General features: G+C 37.3%; 1 protein-coding gene, 1 long non-coding RNA gene and 1 pseudogene across 3 annotated transcripts in view; 1 reads left to right on the forward strand and 2 right to left on the reverse strand.

Annotated features, from left to right (window-relative positions):
- The window catches only part of Cdh20 (cadherin 20), a 177,550-nt gene that overhangs the window by 42,203 nt on the left and 109,435 nt on the right, over positions 1–25,912 (reverse strand). The window lies entirely within an intron of this gene.
- LOC150049619 (uncharacterized) overlaps positions 1–25,912 on the forward strand; it is a 286,277-nt gene that overhangs the window by 12,467 nt on the left and 247,898 nt on the right. The window lies entirely within an intron of this gene.
- The window catches only part of LOC150049620 (uncharacterized), a 51,896-nt pseudogene that overhangs the window by 2,529 nt on the left and 23,455 nt on the right, over positions 1–25,912 (reverse strand).

Here is a 25,912-nt window from a genome sequence, read left to right on the forward strand (position 1 = left end):
GCCCCCGCAAAAAAAAAAAAAGCTGAAAATGGAACTATGGCACAAGTGGTAGAATGCTAGCTTTAAGCAAAAAAAAAAAAAAAAAAAAAGGCTAGATGACAGAGCCCACTCCTGAGTTCAAGTCATAGTATGGGCACACTCACACAGAAAAAGTAGCCAAACTACAATCATACTTCTTTAGCTGCCCCAAATTATTTGTGCCTATCCTCTTGTTACTGATAATGCTAGGAATCTTGGGTTCCATTTATAAACAGCCATGGATCACTTCTGACTTGAATCATTCTCCAAGCTCACAAGTCAAGTTTCACACTCCATTGCTTCAGCATTGACGAACTGATAGGGGAAGCTAATATGACCTTTGTAGGCTGTGAATGGTCCGTTAATCATACCCTTCACCACCGACCTCAGAGTGCTATAAGTCAGATGCCACTGTGAGTAAGCTTTCAGAAGCCTATCCAACAAATTTCCTTTCCCAACATGAACGGATGTTAACATCTACCCTAGGGACACTTTTTCATTAGTTGAAATTTGTTGGTTTCTCTGAAATTAGATTTAGCTGGTTATATCACTTCTGTGCTATGACCTCATCAGCCTTCACCTTCTTTAGGTGGCTGCTTTAGGGAGGTAGCATAGTGCTCTGACCACTCTGTCAAACAACTAAGAATTCTCAGTGGGTGTAGTAACTGCTGTTAATTTGAAGAATTGCTGTCATGTCTTAGAACAAATGTGTGTACCCGGAGATTTTGGATCCATGCAAGTAGATGATGTTTCTTGTCTGAGAGTAGCTTAAAATGATTGCATTGCTGCTAGCTCCAGACCCATGTTCTGCCTTTCATCAAAACTCATGATAGTTTCCTTGCTAATACTATTGAAACGTACAAAAGACGCTTTAAAAAACCTTATAATCACTCCATAAAATGTGTCATTTTTTTTCGTGTGAGAGAACTGATAAAGACAGAAAAGATGGGAAATTGTAGAGGTTTTTAAAAATATTTTTTATACTGTAGAAGTTTTGTAGCAGACTTGGTCTGCCTCTTTCAGGTTCCAGCTCAAAAGGCAAATTGAGCATTAAGAAAAAGCAAGACAGGTGCACTTTATGTAAGATGACATGTTTGTTACTAAGAGTTCCCTCTCTCTCTGGACAGAACCCAGCTCATGTTTCTGTGAAACCTGCCTAAGGGCAAATTCTGGAAGAAAGAATCTTAACCTGGAGCTGAACTGATGGAAAAGATTGGCGAGAAACAGCTTTGGGTTGTAGGGGCCTAGAAGGAGGAATAAAGTACAGCACCAAACAAAAGCTATTGCTAAAATAGCTAGAATGGAGCTTGGCAATCTACAAGGGAATATTGTGTACACTGTAAAATTAAGAGTTAGTTGCATTTATACTTCTATTTTCTTTACATCTGACTTGCCAATTTGTGTTACAAAAGTTCTGATTTACAAATCTGCTGGTTGATTCTCTTCGTGACTTCTCATTGAGATTGCTTACCTGTCTACATACATTAGCTCATCCTTCCTTGACGATAGTTAAGTTCTGATGGAATAAAATGCACGTGGTTCTTTAACAACAGTGGTTTGTTGTGATTAAGGTACCATAAGTGACCTAAATGAGTCATGCGTGAAAATAATGGAGGTGAACCTACTATATTTCATGGACACCAGGAGACCAAAATTCTGGAGTAAGCTATAATGCATATCTACATTTGTGGTATTATTCGGTAGCAAATCCTAGCTCAGTCTGATTTTCTCATTATATACATTGTTTTTCTAGCTGAGGAACTTCAGTGAAGGGTTAGCTTTGAAAAAACTCTTAATAGTAGAGAAAAATTCTTCTGGGGTTACATGTACAAAAGACAGAGTGAGTATATGTGTTATATCTTCGGCATTTCCTTTAAGGTCTCAGTTTCTATAAATACATTTTGCATGAGCATACATATCACTTGTGATTTTTTTTTTTGGTGGGGGTGAGCTGGCTTTAGCAGCTTGCATTGGGTTTAGATGTACTTCGCTTCTACTGGATAAACTTCAGGAACAGAACAGAATTTGAAGATGTTTTGAGGGATTTTACATTCTTTTATTTCTTTTTCTTCTCTCTTTCCCTCCTTCCCTCCCTCTCTTCCTTTCTTCTTTGGTACTAGAGCTTTTCCTTTGCTTTTTCATTCAAGGTTGGTGCTCTACCACATCAGCAACACTGCCATTTCACTACCGTTCCTGGTAAGTTGAAGGTAGGAGTCTCTTTCATTTGTCTGCCTGGGATGGCTTTGAACCATGATCCTCAGATATCAGCTTCCTTAGTAGCTAAGATTACAGATATAAGCCATTAGAGCTGGTCTCTTTTATTTCTTTAATATTTTTAAAAATTATTTTCCCGGTCTTTATCTATAGGTGTGATCTGAAAAGTTCAAGAAGAAAAGTATTCACTGGAGCCTTTGCAATGAATATTTGGTAGGCTGCTTACTTGCCTCAACTTTCATTTCCCACTTTTGCCCATTGAGGCCTCATACAAACCTTTCGCTAAACACTTTTGCTTGTTTGAGCCTCCTGCAAACCTTTTGCTGAATACACACAGAAAGGCACTTTGGGGTCTTTAGGACCTGTGAAGGACCTGTGATCATGTAAAAGTTGTAGTCTCTGGATTCCCTTAGATTTGGTAACAAAGATCACCATCCCTATTAAAAGTTTTTGTGTTAAAGATCTTGATGGTAACAGTTGATGTGAAGTATGATTCTAGGTGGAATGCTTGAAAAATATGACTTGTCTAAAAGTTTAGAAAAAGCCAGATTATATACTTGTTACTTCAATTCAATACAAATGAAGAAATCAATCATATTATAAATACAACTTGTAACTATAAATGGTATGATTCTCATATTCATGTCTTTTCCTGTAAACAGGAATACATTACATATTTGGTGGTAATTATTATTCTTTTAAAGGGAGAAATTGATATATAAATGCTTGTCTTTATTGATCTGCCTTGGAAGACTACAAAATGTCACATGGGGAATACATTAGTGGAAATTAACTTTTGTGTTAAATAAGTTGGTTTTTTCTTTTTGTGTCAGTCCTGGGCCTTGAACTCAGGGCCTCAGCATTGTCCCTGGGCTTTCTCAGGGCTAGAGTTCTACCACTTGAGCCACAGCATCACTTCTGGCTTTTTTCTATGTGTATAATTCCGACGACTAGAACCTGGGTCTTTGTGCATGGTAGGCAAGCACTCAACCACTAGGCCAAACATCCATCCCCCTAAACAATTTTTTATTTTTATTTATTTTATTTTATTTTATTTTTTTTGCCAGTCCTGGGTTTCAGCTCAGGGCCTGAGCACTGTCCTTGGACTTTCTCAAGGCTAGAGCTCTACCACTAGAGCCTCAGCACCACTTCTGGACTTTTTCTATGTATGTGGTACCGAGGAATCGAACCCGGGTCTTCATGCATGCTAGGCAAGCACTTTAACCACTAGGCCAAACTCCCGGCACCCGTAAACAATTTTTTAAAAAGTTTTTCTTGGACCTGGAGTTTGGCCTAATGGTAGAGTGTTTGCCTACCGTGTATGAAGACCTGGGTTCGATTCCATGTTACCACATTCATAGAAAAAGAAAGCCAGAAATGGTGCTGTGGCTTAAGTAGTAGAGCTCTAGCCTTGAGAAAGCCCAAGGACAGTGCCCAGACCCTGAGTTCAAGGCCCAGGATTAGCAAAAAAAATAGTTTATCTCTCCCCAATCCTAAAAGAAAGCAAACAGCTTGGTAGTGAACACAGTAGAAAGAAATTAAAGCTATACTTAAAAGTGTGTTAGGGAATTATTTACTTTGTTACTTAAATTCATTGTGATATTTGTTGGGGGAGGGGTAGATGTCCTTACTTTTTTCTCTTTGAAATGAACTGGCTTTTACTGTCTTCCTCTGAGTTCTTTCCTCATTATCTAGCTTTCTAGAACTTTTCATACTTAGTGGAATTACTACCCTGTAAAACTCAAATGGCATTTCCTCAGAAACAGTCAGTTGACTCAGTGACTCCCCATGTGAACATGGTGTGTTCAATGTGCTGATGTGGTCTAATGCCTTACAGAAGTAAGTGTAGCATGGTGGGCTAGGCAGCTACATTTCCTGAGCTATCACTTTTACTTAAAGAAACAGCCTAAAATGGGCACTTAAAATTTAAAAAAAAAAAAAAGAGAAAGGGGCCGGGAGTTTGGCCTAGTGGTAACGTGCTTGGCTAGCATGCACGAAGACTCAGGTTCGATTCCTCGGTACCACATACATAGAAAAAAGCCGGAAATGGTGCTGAAGCTCAAGTGGTAGAGCTCTAGCCTTGAGAAAGTCCAAGGACAGTGCTCAGGCCCTGAGCTCAAGCCCAGGACTGGCAAAAAAAAAAAAAAAAAAAAAAAAAAAAAAAAGAAAGTTTTTTTGAGATCCTAGCTATCTCCATGAAACATGACAGTGTACCATAAGTTGCATCAATATTAAATCGGAATGCTACTCAATGTCACAGCGTTACTGTGCCTTTCAATCCAGGGTCTCTTTGAAAAATTGAGTAAGTTTATTTTACATAGGAAGGAGTCAGTGTAGGAGTTTTTCAATATAGATTACAGAACCTTTAGAGAATGACTTCATAGGTGGACACAGGTATGGATTGTAGGGTGGGGTGAGGGCAATGAGAATGCAGTAGTTGAATGGAAGAGGGAACAGAAGATCAACAGCAAGAACCCACAATTTACCTAAGTGATAAAGGAAGTGGGGAGTTTGAAGTGAATCTTGGGGAGAAAGAACAGATGGGATAGGGACCAATAATGGAAAAAGTGACTCTGCTTAAGAAGCACTGGGCATGTTCAATTGTAACCTCCTTGTACAGCCTTTTGAAGTTCAGAAAAAGTAACATTTAATTGAAAATAATGAGCAGAGGATAACAATGAATACTTAATTTCCACAGATATCATAGGAGGTAATCATCATGCTTGCTTATTCCCTTTCTTTCCATAACAAAATTTGTTTATGAAAGGGAGTGTTATCCTATAAATGGAACTATGGGGTTGATGTAGTGAGGAGAGGATATAGGGTATGTTAATTCAGGTTTAGGAATGGTATCTGGTCTTATGTAAAAGTAGAATATGTGTGTATGTGCACAGATGGGTGAGAGGAACTAAGGGAAAATACAGTAGAAAAAAATTATGTGATTAAGTGAAAACCCTGATTGCACTGTTGTCACACCTGCTGGGTGTCTCTTGTATACATGCTGACCTTTTGGGCATAAATTTCCTTGCTTGAGTCATGAATAAATACATTCTTACTTTAGAAATCCTTTAGATAGAGTTCACGCCCAATTCCTCTCTGCTTTTCATTCTCATTATAATCAATTTTTCCAGTTGAGGGTTCCCTGTCTCTCCATCCAGTACGGGCAAATAGATTCTTACTGATCCTTTCACACATACTTAGTAGCTAGTAAATGTTTAAATCCTCAAGGAGCCAGGAAGTTTTTGACCTACTTTACCCTTCCTCTAGTTTTCACTTTTAATCAAGCTAATGAAACTTCAGCCCAGTCCATGGGCAATTTCTCTGACTACCGTCAGACAAAAATGATCAATTTTGAGTTTTGAGAATTGCCCCACATATTTGCTAATTTTTCATCTTATGAGACATTTATAATTGCATTAAATTTGTACTTGTTCATTAAAAAGCATCCATTTCAAATGTAATTCATTAGTTAATGTTCTTCTTTGATAAGAAGTTGCAAGTAATTGTTAGTGCTTTCTCTTCTTGCTTTGTCTTTGTACAGAACTTTAAGAAGGTAGGATAATCCTGTAGGTGCCTTTAGACTGTAAAGATATAGGAAGAACAGACAAGGTTTTTTTTTTTTTTTTGTCAGTCTTGGTGCTTTAACTCTGGGCTTGGGCGCTGTCCTTGAGCTCTTCAGCTGGAGGCTAGCCCTGTACCAGTTGAGCCACAGTGCCATTTTTGGTTTTCTGGTGGTTAATTGGAGATGAGTCTCATGGATTTTAGTGCCTGGGCTAGATTTAAATTGTGATCCTCAGATCTCAGCCTCCTGAGTAGCTGGGATAACAGGTGTGAGCCAATGGTGCCTGGCTCTACAGATAAGTTTGCTAAAATTAGGCTTTAAGCTTGAATATCAAGTATGTTTAATTAAATAATGGATTGCAAAGCCTGATAAAATTGAATTTGCATCTTAGCTTTAGTGCTTGTTATCTGTGGAGTCTTGAGCAACTGATATAACCTCTTTCAGTCTCTGTCATCTACAAACAAGGGATAGCTATAGACAGCTTCACAGGATGGATAAATAGACAGAATGTCAGAATGAAGTAAAATATATGTTATTATTGAACTTAAAGGGTGGATAGAATGTTACAATTAAGAATGAAAATATAAATGAAAAACTAAGCATAGTATTTGATGGATGGTTAATCTTGTACCTGAGAAATAGTGAGATCTTACTAAATATTTCAGTTCCTTTTCTGTCCTTTGAGGATTTTACAGTTTTTGTGGAGATAACTGTTAGATAAGTACTAGGAACAACATGAATATATTAGCATAGTTAGTGATATTACAGTTGTTGCAGCAACTCTGGCAGAGGTACAAGTAATAATGGAACAGGTAATGACAGTAATTTATTCTTTTTTGGGGGGAGGGTCAGTCATGGGGCTTAAACTCTGGGCCTGGGTTCTGTCCCCGAGCTCTTCAGCTCAAGACTAGCGTTCCTACCACTTGAACCACTGGCAAGAATTTATTCTATGCCAGGCTGTGTTGTCATTTACTTTAAAAAACTTAATTCTTTAAAAATTTCATGCAGGGGTAGTCTTGAGCTGAAGAACTCAGGGACCATATCCAGGCCCAGAGTTCAAGTCTCATGACCTACAAAAAAATTTTCATGCAAGAAGCGCTTAATTTCTTCATTCTACAAAGAAACAGAGAGTAGTATGCTGCTGTCAGTTCCTCCCAACTCTCAGCAGAGTGGATCTGCACTGGGCATTTGTCTTGTGAGTATTAGCAGATACTCCCTAGCTGGGAAGAGGGTGGGTTGGGATTCTTCCACAGGGGAAACTTCATCATGTATGTTTAGCACATGATAGACTAAATATAGATCTGTTTGTGACGAAGATCACAGATTACTAACAAAATGTTTAGGCAAGGTCAAAAGAGGGGGACATGGCTTCCATGCAGAAGGAAAAGTTCACACACACACAAGAAAACACAAAAAGGTTTTAAAAAGTATAAGGAAACATCTGAAAGACAGTGATAGGCATGTGGAACAAAATATAAAGAGGTGGACATTCAGGATACTGAGGACCTATTCAGGAGAAGTAGTTTCTGCATAGAGAACAGGTTTAATTTAGGAGAATGATGCAGGGGGTGGCAAAAATCCCTTCTGTGTGTTTTGGAAATTGGATTGAAGTATTTGGAACCTATTTTGTAGCTTCTATTGAACAACTGAAGGTTTCTGAGCCTGCCAAAGTCACACTGATCAAGTTTCTGTTTAGTAGGAATACTGGAAAGGAAGTGAGAGAAAAATTGGCCAAGAAGGGAAAGGATTGGGGAAATGTCTGAAATAGGGAGGCAGCAGAGTTTTCAGTACTGGCCAACTAACTAGATATGAACAAAGGCAGGTGAAAAAGATGAAACAGAGTTAAACTTCTGTGCTTGGGTACCAGCAGGAAGCTTGGAGGAGGAGCTAGTTAAATGCAAGTTGATAAATTTGGATTTAGACTTCAAGATAAAAATTTTATCATATTATGCCTAATTATTTAAAGAGGCAGACGCTTTCCTTCTTTTTATAGTACAAAACTTCAAAGCATCTTTGGTCATACAGCATATGAACTACTTACTCTATGGTAAATCTTCCCTCTAACAGATTCCCTGTGCCAAATCCAGCCTTAGTAATCTGGTGAAATTTACCTTTAGCTTCAATTTAGCTAAGGAACATTTTGATTAGTCAGTTTTCAGCTGCTGTTCTGTTTACAGATCCTTTTCTCACAGTATTGAGTGTTTTATCTTTCATTCTTTTGATATGTAGAAAACTGCATGATCTGTTAAGGGGAAGAATTTGTCTATTCACTAATAAAACAAAAGAAAATTCTCATTGATGTTTATTATTTATTTTGTTGAGGAAAAAGAAAAATCTATATTCTAATACATGCCTTAAAATCTCATAATGTAGCATATTACATAATCTAGAATTTAGACATTTCTTTTTAAGATCACCACTCAGTGTTGGACATTAGACAGTTTGCATAACTTTTTGAGCCTAAAGTAAGAGGATAATAATGTTCTGTAAAGGGTTGTCACAGATTCTAAGGATCTAATTCTGTAGGGTATTTTTTTTCCTTTTTGTGGGTCATGGGGCTTAAACTCAGCCTGGGTGCTGTCCCTGAGCTCTTCAGCACAAGGCTACCGCCCTACCCCTAGGCCTGCCCCTTGTCCTGGAGCTCTTTACTTCCAGGCTACCACACTACCCTGGAGCCACACCTCACTTCCCGTTTCCTAGAGGTTAAATGGAGCTAAGAGTCTCTGGTCCTTTTGTGCCTGGGCTGGCTTTGAATCTTGATCCTCAGATCTCAGCCTCTCAAGTAGCTAGGATTATAGGTGTGAGTTACCATGCCTCGCTCTATCGCTCTATAGGTTTTTTTTTTTTTTTTACTTTTTAATTTTTTTGCTAGTCCTGGTGACTGAACTCAGGGTCTGAGCACTGTCCTTGGGATTTCCTCAAGGCTAGTTCTCTACCACTTGAGCCACAGCCCCATTTCCAGCTTTTTTTCTATGAATGTGGTACTAAGGAATTGAACCTGGGTCTTTGTGCGTGCTAGGCAAGCACTTTACCACTAGACCAAACTCCCGGCTTCTATAGGGTATTTTAAAAAATAAAAATAGCCTACTTTCTACATGTTTGTTCTTTTACTATATTTCCTCAAAGCAGTTTGTAAATTTCTTGTGCATTATTCTGTAATGTAATTATTTCTTTGTCTGTACCCCATATAGTAAGGTTCTGGAAAATGGTATCTTTGATACTTGGTGAACTATTTGACATGTACTAGCACTTAGTATTAATTGAATGCGAATATATTTCAAAGTGCATAAAATATTTGAAAATTAAAAAATATTCGCAAATTTGATTTTATAGGAAAGGAACTAATGATATATTACTTTGCTCGGTAGAAAATAACATTGTGCATAATAGGTAAGTATTACAGGGTGAAGAGAGAAACTGGGAGAAAAACATGGGAAGAGGGGTAACAATGTTCAAGAAATAATTTCCCCACTACCTGATGAATGTAACTATAAACTCTCTGTATATCATCCCAACAATAAAATAAAATATTGAAAAGTATGGAATATATCTTTGTTTAGAGGATAAGGTAGGGAAGAGTAGATGGGGGTTATTTAAAGAGAACTAAACCCTCAACTACACAACAATTAAAATCAAGGGTAGTTATTTAGGTAGATATTCGTGGTTCATACCTGCAATCCTACCTACTCAGGAGGCTGAAAACAGGAGAATCTCAGTTCAGAGCCATCCCAGGCAGGAAATTTTGGAGGAGTCAATCTCCAATTAACTGACAATATGAAAGATTGAAAGCATGGCTCTAGTGGTAAAGTGTCAGTCATAAACAAGAAAGCCATGTCAAATACATAGACATACAGAAAACAAGGCTATTTATATAATTAGCTATGATATATTGAAAAATATTTATGTGAAGAACTTCAGGTGTTTTAGTTCTTAGCATTGCCTTTGGGGATTGGGGTAGGAATTGCTTTTAGTTTCTTTTACTATGTCTTTCGGTGCCTTCTTTTTTCTTTTATTTCATTATTTGGTTTAAGAATTTAATGAATTATAATAAAATGTACATAGCAATTGAAGAATTGAGTAGAAAAGAAAGCTTATAGAGACTTTCTGAGTATTTGTTATGGTTTCATACTTTTTGTTTTACTTTTAAGGGTTTCTGAGGTAATAGTGAATTTTAAATCAGTGTGCATACTTACATATTAGTACTTTTGTCCTCTTAAAGACTTATATTTATGACATATATTTCAATTGTGAGTATGGCTCAAGGAAGTAGGCCTACTTTAGTGTAGAAGTACGTAAGCGTTCTCAGGACCTGCTATGAAACTGCTAGATTCTTTGGTCAGAATTGCATATTTAACTTGGAACCTGACACTTGGTAGGCAGGTAGGTGCTGTACCACTTGTGCCACACCCTTGTCTCTTTTTGCTTGGTTATTTTTCAGATAAAATTTCACATTTCTGTGATCTGTCTATTTACATGTACCATATAGCTATGATGATAGGCAGCACCATGCCCAACTTGTTTTGTTTTGAGATGGGGTCTTCGTTATATTTTTGCTTAGGCTAGCCTTAGATGACAATCGTCCTCATCTCCAGCTCCTGAGTAGCTGAGATTACAGAAGTGAGTCACTGCGTTGGCTTTATCCTATTTTCTTATTTCTTTTCCTTTTATTGCTGTTTTATCCTTATTAATGAGGTCATATAGAGAAGCAGGGATGATCATTTCTCTGTGTATCACATATTCTGTAAGAAAAAATTTCTTCAGCAAGCTAATTAACAGTATTCAAGGTAAAGACTATCACCTTGTACTTTACCAAACACTATTCACTCTTTATACATTGAATAGTCAAATGGGAAAAGGTAAACTATATGTAGATTAGTAGAATACACGGAGAAACAAAAACTATAAGGAGAAGACATAAGTGAATATTACTTTTATAACACTGGATTGAAGGACTCTTTACAAAATATTATTAAAAATAAAAAGGATACTTGTTTATATCATATGAAATATGATACAAAAATCAATGTTAATAAATTCTTTAATAAAAAGTAAAAAGGATCATATTGATAGTCTGAATTAAAAAATTGTTAGATGTTATCATATGTTTTATGTATAAAATTAGGTAACAAGAATGAGAAAACAAGCATATTATTCTTTATATACAATCATTACCCTCAGTGTTAAAAAAGCTCTTCATTCTAATAGAAAATGATCAAATGTTAATGAGAGAAATTCACAACAAAGGACATGAAATGACCAATGAAAACTGTATATGAAACACTTTTCATAATTAGCTGAGCAATACAAGTAAAAATATAATTTCAGCTATTAAATTGGAAGGCATTAAAAAATAAACTAACCAGTATTGCTGAGCATATGTTGTTCATATCTTCAGATGGCAGTGTAGGTTGAGAAAAACTTTGTGAAAGGCAATTTTCTATTACATGTTGTGTTTTAAAATGCCCATGTACTTCATCTTAAGGAATTAGTTGTGGTTATATATATATATATATGTATATAATCTTATTAGAGCAATAAATTAGAATATTGCAATAATAGATGAAAAGGAAAGGAAGGTTCAATACGCTGTACCTCTGTTGTCTGATCATCTAGTGGATTGCTGTGGCAATAAGTCTACTCTTTTTTTTTTTTTTTTTTGCCAGCCTATTCTTTCTGCCTGAACTCAGGGTCTGAGAAAAAAGCCTTGAGCCTTTAGAAAGCCTTAGGCTTAGGCTTCCTCAAGGCTAATGTTCTACCACAAGAACCACAGCACCACTTCTAGCTTTTTCTATGCATGTGGTACCAAGGAATTGAACCTGGGTCTTCATGCATTCTAGGAAAGCACTCTACCACTAGGCCAAACTCCCAACCCCAAGTAAGTCTACTCATCACTAGCTATTGTTATGAACTAAATCAACTTCAGATGTGGAAACTTTAAAGAGAAATCATCTCATAGCTCCTGTGGGTAAGCAGTTTGGGAGTGTCTTGGCTGGATGATTCTTGTGTAGGTTCTTAGGTGGATTCTTAAATATTTGTAATCAGAATGGTAAGTGGACCTGGTACGGCTGGGCTCTGTCTGCTGCAGTAGGGGCTGCTGGGCCTGATCTCATTTAGGACTGTGATAGGGATTTCTGCGTGCACTGATTCAGCTCTTTTCACTATGATGGTTTCTGGGAAGGCAGACAGACTAAGGGCTGCAGTGAGGTGCATCTTTTCTCAAAGCATAAAGTATGTTACATTCTACAGTCTAACATTGACATTTCTCCAGTTTTATTTCCTCATATTTTAATGGTTATGAGACCTTAGCAAGTACACATCATTCAAAATAAGTAAATGAGAACTTACTTCTTAACAGGGGAATAAGGGGGCTAATATTGGCAGTCCTTCAAAAAATCTTGTGGGAGGTGAGAGATTGTTGTGGTTCATTTACAAAACTACACTCTTCCACATGTGGAATATGGGCCACTCAGTTCAGTGCTAAATCCATTTTATAATTTCATAATATCATAACACCCAGGGTGGTGCTCGCCTCTAATTCCAGCATGTAGGAGGACCAGATGAGGGGATCTTGAGAACCAGGCCAGTCTGAGCTACACAGGAAAACCATGTTTCAACAGTGAAAAAGAAGAAAAAAAATTCTCTTTCAGGAAGGAGCGTGTGTATGGGACAACCTATTTGGTTTTAAAAAGCAAAACTGGTTTAGATTTTTCTCCTTTCTCATTTCTACTGATGCTGGGATAGAGATGGGTATTAAAAAGGAGGGAATTTTATGTGCTATAAATACTACATGTCTGATCAGGTATGACAAGAAAACATGCATGTCAGTCTTCAATTCTGAATGAATCAATCACTTTTAACTTCAGAAGCAAGTAGAATTATTGAGGAGTAACTTCTATATCAAATTGTTTACTATTTATTCATAATTCTAAAGATGTTTAAAGTTATAATTACAATGTGTTAAAATTTTCCAAAAGATTGTCAGTAAAATCAGTGGGTGTTAAGAAAATAGGAGGGTATATTTAGACACATGGATCATTGGAGAGGAATTGGAAGGTAAATTAATGATAAGTCAAATAAAATCAAGTAACCTGTGAATATTAGAAATTTATTAAAGGAATAGATTGGTATGTCATAGTGGATATTACTGCGAGGCATGCAAATGTTAGAATTGTATTTTTCTTTCTCTTTTTTGGAACACTTTCAGCCACCTATGTAGAAATCCACAATTTAGTTTGAGGTTCCTTCATTTTCAGCCCCAACTTCAGGTCTGGTTATATAGACCTAACAGATTCTAACATTTTTTGAAGACTTACTAACCACTTTGCAGTAGTTCTCTCACAGGTGCCCCTGCCTGATCTGTTCTCTAATCTTCCAGGGAGAATCTTGTTGCATCACTCGCTTCTATTCTTATTTCTTAATGGATAAAATCTAGAGTGCTTGATAAAACTTGGCATGTAAAAACTTCTACAATCTGAATACTTCCTATCATTCTTTTGCATCTCCTGTTCTGATTCTTTTCATTCTTTTTCTTTTATTTTTTATGTCCTTGAAATAAACTACAAGCTCTGAATTTTAACACCTTCACACGTGTTCAAATACATGCTTTGTGCTTGACAATCTCTCTTTTTTTTCAAAGAGCTATTATTAATCCTCCAGGTCTGTCTTCTGTGCCCTATAACAGTAGCCTACGTGTGAAATTTGGTTTCCTCACTAGCCTGTGAACTCCCTGAGAATGGGGGCTTGTCATTTCTGCATTATCAGTATTAGCAGACTATCAATAACAAGCAGAGATTTAATAGAAATTGGAAGACTTAAATTAAAAGTGGATAGAAATTCTACACTGCGAGTCCTCATTGGAAGTGAATCTTGGCATTTGCAAGGCAGTAGAAGAGTTGTGTTCAAGAAGCCTGCAGAAAATGAAAGGACCTCCAGGATATAGAAACAAAAGCCATAAATGAGTGATTATTGTCTTTAATGTAGTGTGTTATCTCTCATCTCTTTTGCTGTCCCTTGGTTATCTCATATTGTTACAGTATTTCCCCTGGTTATCTGATATATTGTATATATGTGTATTTGGTTATTTGAAGTTGGATAGGGAAGGGTGGAAAACAAGATGAGGGCCAGGGTGGGGGAAAAGGAAATGGGGACCAAGACACGAGAAGGTCTATCAATGTATGTGAAGTAACCTATTCACCATCTATCTGGTGAATATAATGTAACCCTTCTATTAGTTACAAAAAAATATTTAAAAAAAAAGAAGCCAGCAGATGGGACTGAGGTCTTGTAGAACATGTCAGTTTCTGAAAACGATAGCCAAACTGGATGTGGTTGGAAATTTGGAGTAGTCTCAAAGGATTCTACTCAGCCCTAAAGATGAAACTTAAAGTCACTGAGGAAGAAAACTGTTTAGAGTCTGAGGAGAAAAGTTAGAGGTGCAACTGTGTAATAATAATCATATCCAGATTGGTAAAATTCATCTTCACAGGAGACAGACATCTCTTAGGAACTGGGAATCAGGCACTTGGAATACATCCTTAATTGGAGCAGAAGAGATTTAAGCGACAGGTTTTCAGACTGTGAGGCATATATATAGGGACAGGTTGCTCAGGGAGATGAAGAAACCTCCTGCCCTTTTCTGGGTAGCAAGTGATAGCAGACAGGGGAACCTGCCAAAGGCGAGTGTTGCAACTGAAGAGTCTAAAAGTTTTCTACAAACCCTAGACCTCAGGTAAAATTTTCTTTCTGCCAAGCATTCATAGCATTCACCCATATTTGTCTATGAGAAATGTTGAGTTTACAAACATAAAGCAAAACAGAATGAACTTTCTTTAAAAAAAATATATACTCAAGTCATGGTACTGTTTCATCCTGAGAAGTTTTTGTCACTATGTAGCACAAGCTGGCTTCCAACTAACAATCCTCTTTCTTTTGTCTTGTGAACGCAGGAATTACAGGTTGTGCACCACCACACCTGATTTCTAAATACTTAAACTCTTATGGAAAGTGTCATTTCAGAACTAAAACAGCAGCTTTTTAAAAAAATTCCCTTCCCATTGAGTTCAGGTAGCACATATGCCAGGCAAGGATTAGTCCTCTACTGTCTCTATAAACAGGACTGGTATTTGGGAATTACATTCGGCCTTTCTGACTTTTAAATTGACACTTGCTTATTTTCTATGTAAATGTAGAAGTTTGGGCTCTTCCTATACACCTTATGTAAAAATTTATTATGTTCTTGTAAGTCTAAATCTTTCCCTATACAACAAAATTATGAAAGGAAATCCGTGTAAACTCTACAAGTTTTTGCTCTTATATGGTAAAGCTAAAAACGGTTTAACAGAAACCAATTCCATGCTGTAATCCATATTAAGAAAAAGGATTTTGCATGTTTCTCTGCAAAGTCTTAAAAGTAAATGAAGATTAGAGAAAGGAGGCTAAAATTATAGTTTTATTCATGGGAAATACATCCTGGTAAAAACCAACTGATTTCGATCTTATTGTCAATTTAAATAATGGAAATAGTTAATGGCATCAACTTAGAGGTAAAGAAAGGGATAAAAATCTACTTCCAGGAGTTGTTTCCAAACAAGACATTTTATGGTGGAAGTGATACTACATCAGCCTGATTGTACTGTACATAATAAAGCATGCCTGACGATAAAATCCTGCTGGGAGATCTGTTTAATAAGATGTCTTTGATATTATTTGAGTGAAAGCTACTTTGGTTCAAAAGAGTCAAAGGGAAAAATAATTTATTCCTGCAAGCAATCTTAATCTACTGTGGAAGTTAGTGCTCTGTATACAGTCCACCCTAATCTTCCACCAAACATAGCAAGACTGAACGGGTGAGGATTTCAGACTTGCCTTTTAAAATCTATGAAAAACATTTATTTGCTTAATAGCCATGTTCTCCATTGACTATTCATTCCTAAGTTTATCATAAATCAAGAGAAAGGTTTTCTGTTGGTAGGAATGTTAATGGGCACTAGTTGTTACAATTAACAGTCACCCAATAATAATTTAAAATTACTTTCTCAGATAGCTTTGTCTGAACTTCATAGGAATGTAATTAATATAGTCAGCTCCCAAGACAGTCTATTTCACTGATCAGTCTTGAATAGTTTGTGAAGAAGTGTCACAAAAGTAAGACAAGATGAAGTTTTATATCTTACTTTTTCCTTCTTCCATGGAGAGGGCTATTTCTGCATTTTCTGCAAGCTTGCCACTTGAGTTGTGGAGTTCACCTCCTGCTGCCAGCTCCCACTGGATGTCAGAACAACTCAAGAGTGGGCCTCCCTTTGCCAGTTTGAAATTGGTCTTTAAATTATAATCAGCTCTGAAGGAGGCTGTTGGATGGAGAGAATTTAGTCCAATAACTTGGAGGGGAGAAGGTTTTTCTTCCCTGCTGCTAGTACCAATGGGCTCTGAGCGTGGCCCCAGCGGGGAGGTAAGACCCAGCCAGCCACCAAGTTGCTGATGCAACCTAATGTGTCTTGGAAAGGAGTAAGAACAAAAGACATCACTTTTGTTAGGTGATTAGCAGCAAATGATGTATGGGAGTGGGAGGGAGTCTGGTATACAAGGAAGGGGAGCTGGCAGTTGCTCTTGTCTGGAGAGGGGAAGGACAAAGAATAGTGGTCCTGAACATTTGAGGCCCTGGGGGAGTTCTTAACAGAATCAAGGTGCAGTGGACTATTAGCGACCTAGTACAGTTAGAGCTGAAGTTCTCTGGACACATTGGACTTACAGACTGCTGAGAATACCCAGTGACAAATACCTATCAGCTGCTTACGTATTTCAGAAACAAAAGATAATGGGGAGGCTAACAAATTGCATGTCTTTTCCACTTACTGTTGCTTAGTGTTTCCAGTAAGTAAATGCAGTTTCTCAGCTGAGCTGCTCTTTCAAATTATTGTTAATTAAATAATTCTCCCTAAGAAATCTGTCATTACCGGCAGCCAGGAATGGGTTTGTTGAATTTGCCTGAGGCTGTTAATGCTCCAACAAACAGTCCCTTAATTGCTATAAGAGGTAATGCCATTGGGGATTGTAGTTCACTTTTCCCAACAATTTTATAGCATATTTTATATCTTAAACTTTTATTTCTTGCTTCAATGTATAGAGTTCTGTAAGGCCAGAGGATTATTTCTTAACGATTCATCCACTGAATAAATCACTCTTCATAATGGAGAAAATGTATGTTTTATTGAATCTATAATTGCCTTATCCCTTTCCATTATGGTTAAAGAGAAACAACTAATAATAGATTTTAACATTAACTTATTTTCCTTCTGTTCATTTCATCTCTTATTCTTTGAAATAAGTGACTTTTTTTCTGGGAGAAATAATTTCTCATGTGTCACTGAACTGATTCTGGCATTACTTCTTCTCATCGACTGTTTTCATAGTAGACAGGAGTACAGGATGGGCCGAGTAATTATCACTAGGTTTAGTTGAAAGGGGAGCAGTGAGGGCATTTGGTTCCAGAAAGGAACATGTACCAGAGCCTAGAATTGAAAGTGACCTTATCTGCAAACATTTTCCTTCTGTTCATGAGCAGAGAATAAGCACAAGTATTAAGAAAAAGTCACTCTCTACCCATGTTAGAAAAGCCTCTATATGCCATTTCAAAAAGAAGTGCTATTTCAGTCTTTTCCTAAATGACCTCTTTTTCATCATAATGTAATATATTTCTTTCACCTTTTGATGGGTACTTTGGTTTTTTTTAATAAAGTTACATACTTGTTTCAGAGGAATTATACTTTAGCATGCATCTTGGTGGTATTTCATCCTAACAGTTTCATTTGGTTGAATTAATGTGCAGCTGTGCCTTAGTGGAGGAGGGGGGAGGAGAGGGAGAGACTCAGAATCTAGCCTCCAAGTATAACTTTCCATTTCACGTTTCAATCTCACAGTAGTGACCTTTATTTTAAATAGGACATAATTTAACTGAATAGATGAAACATAAACAAACACACATGTGGATGTAGATTTGCATCCATGTATGTCACTGCCTTTTTTTCATCAAGTTCAAGTCTTGATTTTTATCCCTCCCCTAGTTGGCATCATAAAATAATCTTCCCTACCTCTCCTACATTCCCATTTCTCTCTTTTTCTCATTAAATGGAAAGACACCCCAGCCCAGTATGACTATCCATGGCTGAGTACATGGAGAAAAGTAGGGTTTCTTTTTGTGTGGACCCTGTATGATTGTGTGTCATTCTGCACTGAAGGGGCTGGCCTCCGTCACAGTAGGAAATTTGCAATAATTGCCAGAACAAATGGAGCTCAGGCCTGACAGTTCCTTTCTCTTTTCAGGTAGAAAATGGAGAGAATAAGGAAAAAGGTCATTTTTGACCAGTGACAGGACAGTGTAGAAATAGATTGGATAAAGCCAGTGCCCAGTTGTGTCACATATGTCAGTCATGAGACAGATTGTATACAGGGTAGGGAGGGGTGGCCCAAGGATCAGTGAGCTGCTGGAGCTATGACTTCCCCACGTGTCCTTGGGCATCTGCATCAGAGCAGTTGACAAGGGAAGTATTAGAGTAAAGAGCCAGCCAGCAAGGGGAAGAGATGTGATGCACAGGGTTCTTGCTTAATTTCATCTGGGGAAGACCAGGAAAAACAATACTCAATTCTTTCACTAGGGAACATTGAGAAAAAGATGATTTTTTGGTAAGAAATCTGAATGTAGGGGAAGAAATTTATTTGAGGATCCTATCAAGTGGCTGGGGAATGTGGCTCAGTGATAGATTATCTTCCTAGTTTGGATAAAGCCTTCAGCTCAAAACCCGACACAACGCCACAAAATTTCTACTACATATTTTCTGTACATATCTTTATTATAATTTCTATGAATCATTGACCTGTCTTCTATATGACAGCTGTGGCATCTCTACCTACCCCTCTTTATGTTTGCATATACTTATGTACATGTATATATGTAGGCATTGCGTAGCGATGTTTTTATACATTCATTTATTTCATATATATGCAGATTTCTGGAACAATAATGCATAAATACAAAAGACTCAAACGGAACAAAATAGGTAATTTTTTCTTACACATGCACACACACACACACTCACACAGACTGAATCTAACTATGACATACTACAGGGTCCCTTTCAGAAATCCTGCTACCTTAATGAGAGATTGTGTTGGGCTGTATGTCATACATAAAACCAAGGCTACATTGTTTGTCACTCTAGGACAGTTGGGAGAGAGGAAGAGGTAGGACCTTTGCCAAACCGGGCAGTGAGCTTGGTGAATTATAATTGTTAACACAGCCAGACTCCCTGTCTGTGTAATAGCTAATATGTATTTTCAAAATAACATTATTTATACAGTCATTTAGAAATATACACGTGTGTGTGTGTGTGTGTGTGTGTGTGTGTGTGTGTGTTAATTTGCTGTTAGCAGCAGTCCTGAGGCTTTACTCAGTTACCTCCCAAGTGACTATACACAGACAAGACAAGAGCTCCAGCCAACTGAAGACTTTCCATCTGCCCTTTGCTTTGCTCAGAAACAACCAGCCAGACCAACGGTTTCTGCTTTATTCATGCTCTTTTCTCCCTTTCTTTTCTGTTGTTGTTCTAGTCTGAAGCAGAGGCTGACATGAAACAAACATGGCATTTCCTTTTGAAAATTGGATTCTGAAATTGGCGTCATCTTTTCAGAAGCGTGGTGCTATTGCTGTTCTTTCCTAGAACTGTGAATGCCAGACAGAGTATACATATGAAGCTCCAAATCTGGAGGCAATTACCACATTTGCTTTTCTTTTCTTTTTTTTTTTTATATTTAGTGGGACAGCATGTTTGATTTTTGGTAGTTTTTGGGTTTGAATAGAAGTGGTATGAAGAAAAGAGAGAAAAATGAATGAAAAACAATTTGTAAGCCTTTAGCAAATTTTAAGGGGGCATAGCAAAATATGGAGTCATGTAAATGTGGCTTCTTAAAGAATTTCATTAGCCTCATCCATAGCTGTTGTTTACAATGGACAGCCATGGGGCCATGTAGGTTGTGGACTGTGGCTAACTCATTGCAATTGAAGTGACACCTACAGTAAGGCAAGTCCCATAGACACATGGATAAGGTGTGAAAGCAGCACATTTTCTGAGCCTGTGGCATTGATCTGAAAGTAGAAGATGTTTAATAGCTCAGTCAGCAAGGGGAGAAGATACCAGAGGCAGCATCTCTGAGCAGTAAAATATGCTCAAAAAGAAAAGTGAAAAAAAAGAAAGAGAATATTCTGCCTTCTTGCCTGGTGTTGATAGATCATGCCTGCAATCCCAGTTACTTGCTAGGCAGAGATCAGAAGGATTGTGGTTTGAGGCCAGTCCAGGCAAAATGTTTGCAAGGCCTTGCCTCAGCAAATGAACCAAACAGGGTAGTATGTCCTGGTGATTCTAGCTACAATAGGAGGTTTCAGTGGGAGGATTGTAGATAGGCAGAAAGGAAAGACCCTATTTAAAAATGATGGGGGGAGTCACTAAGGACAGTAACTGTCCAGTAAGTGTGAGGGTTGGAGTTCAAGCTCCAATATAAAAAAAGGAAGAATATTTTGAGAAAAAAGCTAGTCAGTATTGTTTAACATTTTAATACTGTGCCCTCCTCCTCCCTACACACACAGACACACACACAGACACACACACAGACACACACACAGACACACACACACACACACACACACACACACACACACCTTTATCACAACACCCTTAGCATGTCTTGATGTCATGAATCATTAGGGACTGTGAGGAAATGAGCTGGTTTGTGGAGAGAAAAAGGATTTGAAAATCCTGCCTATAAAGATTATCACTTGTATTCTCCATGCATGCAGTGAAAAGACAAGACTTAAAATTTTAACTGAGTTTCACTTTGGACTTGTGATGGACTCATTGTTGCTCTCAGAGGCAGAGTTGAGGCTGTTCACTTCATAATGAGAGTAACTAGGAAGGAAGGACAAGTGCAATCAGCTCTCCATTTTCTTGTGTATAGGCTCTATGAACTTGGGTAACTGTGGAATTAATCCCTTTGTGCTCTTTTCACATTTGCAAAATGGACCTAACACTGTCTCATTCCTAATTTTGTTATGCAAGTTAGGGCACGTGAAACACAGGATTAGATTTTTGGCATATATTGTCTCTTCCTGACACATACTGGCTATTAGCACTAAAAAGAGTACGAGAGTATAAGCTTGGGTTCAAGCAGACATTGTTTCTCTGATTTTTGGCAAACAATTTATTTAATCTCTCTGGTGTCCAGAAAGTTTTTCAACACTCATAATTATAAAGTTAAATGAAATATATATAATGGGAAAAGCTGCATGTGTAGAGCACAATAGATACTCAATGTAAGCTTAAGTCTCCCCCAAAGTAAGAAGGGCAATATTTTTATGTGGCAAACTGTAATGTTTGACTTCCTTTGTCACTGTAGAAATTGAGGAATGGATCTTTCCAATTTGGATTTCACAGCCATTATTAGCCAGAGGTTGCAGTGTCCTCCAGGTTATTGAAGTTGCAAACCCTTTATTCCCTTTCTTTTAAATCTAGCTTGAGTGAATGTATTGATTTTTCAGACTGAAGTTTATGCAAAGAAGTTATATCTGTTCTATGGAAAACTTGCCTTTAGTTGTGGGTCAAGAAACAAACTGCCTCAAAAGTTTTTTAAAGTACCGGGTGCGGTGGTTCTTGCCTGTAATCCTAGCTACTCAGGAAGCTGTGATCTGAGGATCAAGATTCAAAGCCAGTTGCGGCACAAAAGGACCTGAGACTCTTATCTCCAGTTAACCTGTAGAAAATGGAAAGTGGGTCTGTGGCTCAAGTGTAGGGTGGTAGCTTTGAGCAGAAGAGCTTAGGGACAGTGCCCAGGCCGAATTCAAGCCCCATGACTTACCAAAAATAAATAAATAAAATTAAAGAACGACTTCTTAGAATTCTAGATTGTTTTGCACACCTTCATTAAGGAGGTGGGCTTCAGGGGTAGTCATTAAGATGGCTTCTGCGGGCATGTGCTGCCATTATCAGCAGTGACTGCATGCTTAGTAGATCATGGGATGGAGGGACTTTTGAGTTCTAACTTTAACAGATGAACACTATGTACATAGTTAAGTAAAATACGAAATTTCAAATGTTAGACAATAAGTTTAAACATCTGAGATAACTGAGCTTGTTTTTTTTTGTAAAAAAGTAGGAATTATTTGGAATTATTTACCTCTTATAATAATTATATTTTGATTAATTTTAAAGGCATAATGTTCACTGAATAGCGAAAAGACACTATTTACTTCTCATAGATATGGTTTTCATCTCTAAGTTTCATATTGCTCATGTAACCAGGAACTTGACTTTTTAAGACAGGATCATATCTGGAGTGTTACTGTGGTTTTCTAGAACCAACACAGATTAAAGGTATCTGTTACTGACATTATATCTTTTAAGTGCCCCTTCCATGTGTTTTCTGGACCCTTTCCTTTGCCATCTAAACTTAGTGTTTCACTCCATTTTTAAAATGGATGGGTAAAGTCCACTTGTTTCAACAACAAATTTCCAATCCATGTAATTTCTTCTGAGAATTAAACATCATTTTGTTGTTGTTTTTGCAAGATCATCTGTTTGCAATTGGAAATCAATTCATTTAAATCTCTTAGCTGTAACCAATTCCAGGATCCTGATTTCTATTTCTACTTTATCTTATTTTCTTCAGCCTACAGGAAATACTTGTGCTCTTAGCAGAGTGCACACATTTATAAGATGAGCAGTGTGCCATTCTTTATTAGAAATGGCAGTTGTGGCTGTCTTATGGAAAGATATGTCTACATGAGTCCAGTGGGTTGTAGAGTGACTAGAGTTAATATACTTGATGCTATTCTTTGCTTGTTTGGATTTTCTTTTTAGCTGTACGAGTACTTGTTACTGTCAATGTCTGTTGGACAATGATCTTGTTTTCAATGCAGATTTCAGTTTTCTTTCTTTCTTTGTTTTTGTTTTATTTTGTTGGTCATGGGGCTTGAATTTGGGTCTGGGCACTGTTCTTGAGCTCTTGAGCTCAAGGCTAGTACTCTACCACATTGAGTCACAGTGCTACTTCTGTTTTTTTGGTGATTAATTGGAGATAAGAGTCTTATGGATTTTTGTGCACAGGCTGGCTTTGAACTGTGATGCTTAGATCTCAGCCTCCTGAGTAGCAAGGATTACAGGCATTAGCCACTGGTGTCTAGCTTTGATTTTAATTTCAAGGGGTATTCTTGGGCAGCTAGGCCTACTGGATCAACTCCAGCAAGTTCCTCCATGAACATATTTAAATTCTTTCACAGGTGGGACTGGGATCTGAAGCTACTTGATGTTACAAGGCTTGCCTCACATCCATCTGCTCCATTTGTAGATATGGTCATTTCCTGATCTTTATGAGTTAAGATGACTTATCCAGTAATAGATACAACTGAGGATATTCTAAGTTTTGTCAACAGCTTATATCAGAATCATGATGGAGAGTTCTAGCTGGTTTATGCACAGCCTTGAGTTTAACTTTAGCTCTGTGCTTGCTCATTAATATCTGCTTTCTAGTTGGAGAAGTCTAGCTATTTTTCATTCTGATGTTAATGTTTCCTACTAGTTTCAGATATTGACAAATGGGTGTGGTTGCTTCAGTTCCTCCTCACTTTGAGTCACAGCTCACGTTTACAACTAGCCAGTGTTTTGATCAATGATTCTGGAATGAGAATGGTTTAGGCAGGGACCTGTCAGCTCCCGTAGCAAGCTCTGGGGTTTCCAGATTGCACAGGGCATTAGTGCATCCAGAAAACAGATGGAAGGGGATATTCCTGTAGATTGCTTGGGCTTTGTTAATAGTGACAAGAACAAGTTGAAATTAAGATTTTTTAATTTTGTAAATGGAGGCAGTGGGAGAGAGAAATACTAGTATCAGTGTTGTTTGACAGATGGAGGTTAGTTGCTAGGGAGGTCCATGGTTCAGGGACGGGATGGGGCTGAATTTGGACAAGAACAATGAACAAATGTTATTTTACATTGTAGAAAGTTGTTAAACTTTTTACCTCATTAAACTACTAAACTGCTATTTTTTTCTTCTCAGCTATTTCCCTTTAGCTTTTCTTTATAAAAAGTAACTGATAACTATGCTGTATAAGCAGAAAAACTCTTAGTGTAACATAATGCACATAATGATGCTATCAATAAAATTTAAAAACAATTACCATAGTGGTACATATTTAATTATGCACACACTTCTTACTGTGCTATGTGATAATAATGATCAGAGAATCACATAAACATTTGTGGCTGAAGTTTCATTTTGTTTTAATAGGAAAAAGAACTAATATTTTTTATTGTAATTAATAGAAGGGTTACATGATATTTGCCAGATAGATGGTGCATTAATTCCCATGCATTGATACCCTTTCACATGTCTTGGTCCCCATTTCCCTCCCCCCACCCCCACCCCTCATTTTGTTTTCCCCCATTCCCTATCCAATTTCAAATAACCAAATACAAATATATCCGATATATCAGGTAACAAAGTGAGATACTGTGTATTTATTGAATCTCTTATATCTGCTAGGCTCTGTGCTGGGGGGTTTACTTGCATTATCCACTTAATGTATTTCTTTTCTGTGATTCATTTTTTAGTTTATTTTTATTGTCAGGATGATATACACGGGGCTGCAGTTACACATGTAAGGTAGTGAATACATTTCTTGTTGAACATTGATACCCCATCCACAACAGTGTAGTAGCATTCCTATTGGGCCACAACCCTGCCAGAAATCTGTTCTTGTTAGTTTTCTTGATAACTGGGGTGAGGTGGAATCTTAAGTGTTGTTTCTGCTTGCATTTCCTTTATTGCCAGAGATGTTGAACATCTTTTCTGTGTCTGTTGGCTATTCTTACTTCTTCTTGAGGTCTCTCTTTAAGTCTTTAACACATTTACTAATTGGGTTGTTGTTTTTTTGAGGATTTGTTCTTTGGGAGTTTGTTTTTTTGTGCTGTAAGTCTATTTTATATATTTTAAATATGAGGCCCTTGTCAAATGTATAACTCATAAAGACCTCCCATTCTGTGGGCTTTTTAATTATTTTGAAAGCTATATTATTTCCCATGCAAAAATTCTTCAGCGTGATTTATTCCTTATTTATATAGTCTTTCTTTGACTTGTGATTCTGGATTTTAGGAAATTTCGAACAGTGCCAAGGAGTCCTAATGTTTCCCCTATCCCTTTCTGTAATATTTTCAGGGGATTTTGTCGAAAATGAGGTCTTTAATCCATCTGGAAATGATTCTGGTGTAGGATCTTGTTTCAGTTTTCTGAATTGGATGTCTAATCTGCCAGCACCATTTACTGAAGAGGCTGCCTTTCTTCTATCCTGTGTTTTTTGCTCCCTTATCAAATATTAGGTGGCTATAGGATCGTGGTTTCAAGTCTTTAGTGAAAATGTTAAGAAATATCATATAGTTTATTAGTGCTTATTATCTTATTTTGGAGTACTTATACTCTACTACTTATTTAGTGCTTATTTTAGAGTATTAATACTCTAAAATAGCTTCTGTTCAAAAAATATTTAAATACAGATTAATTCCTACATCAGTAAATTGCTTGAAAATAATAGTTTAATGTAAATATTTGAATATGTTCTGACTAGGTGTTAATGTTCAGATGTGGAATTTTGAAGAAGCTGGAAAAAAACAAAGGGAAGACACAAAGGACTAAGGAAAAAAGAACGAGAGTGGTAGTTTCTTTTCTTTTTTTTTTTTTGTGGGTCATGGGGCTTGAACTCTGAGCCTGGATGCTGTCCCTGAGCTCTTCAGCTCAAGACTAACACCCTACCCCTTGAGCCACAACTCCACAACCCCTTTTCTAGTGATTAATTGGAGATGAGTCTCTGTGTCTTTAGTGCCTGCGCTGACTTTGAACCTTGGTTCTCAGATTTCAGCTTCCTGAGTAGCTAGGATTACAGGTGTGATCCACCATGCCTGGCTTAAGTGGTAGTTTCTTGCAATAAATAAAACTATAAAGTGAAGAAAGTTAACACTCTCAAGTTTATTTTGGTAGCAGAGTTGATCTGATTGTGTGAATTCTGTCAGAGAAGAATGGTGGGGC

This window comes from Megascapheus bottae, chromosome 19 (assembly GCF_031878675.1).
Source record: "Megascapheus bottae isolate mThoBot1 chromosome 19, mThoBot2.hap1, whole genome shotgun sequence".
In the NCBI taxonomy this organism is placed as follows: Eukaryota; Metazoa; Chordata; class Mammalia; order Rodentia; family Geomyidae; genus Megascapheus; species Megascapheus bottae.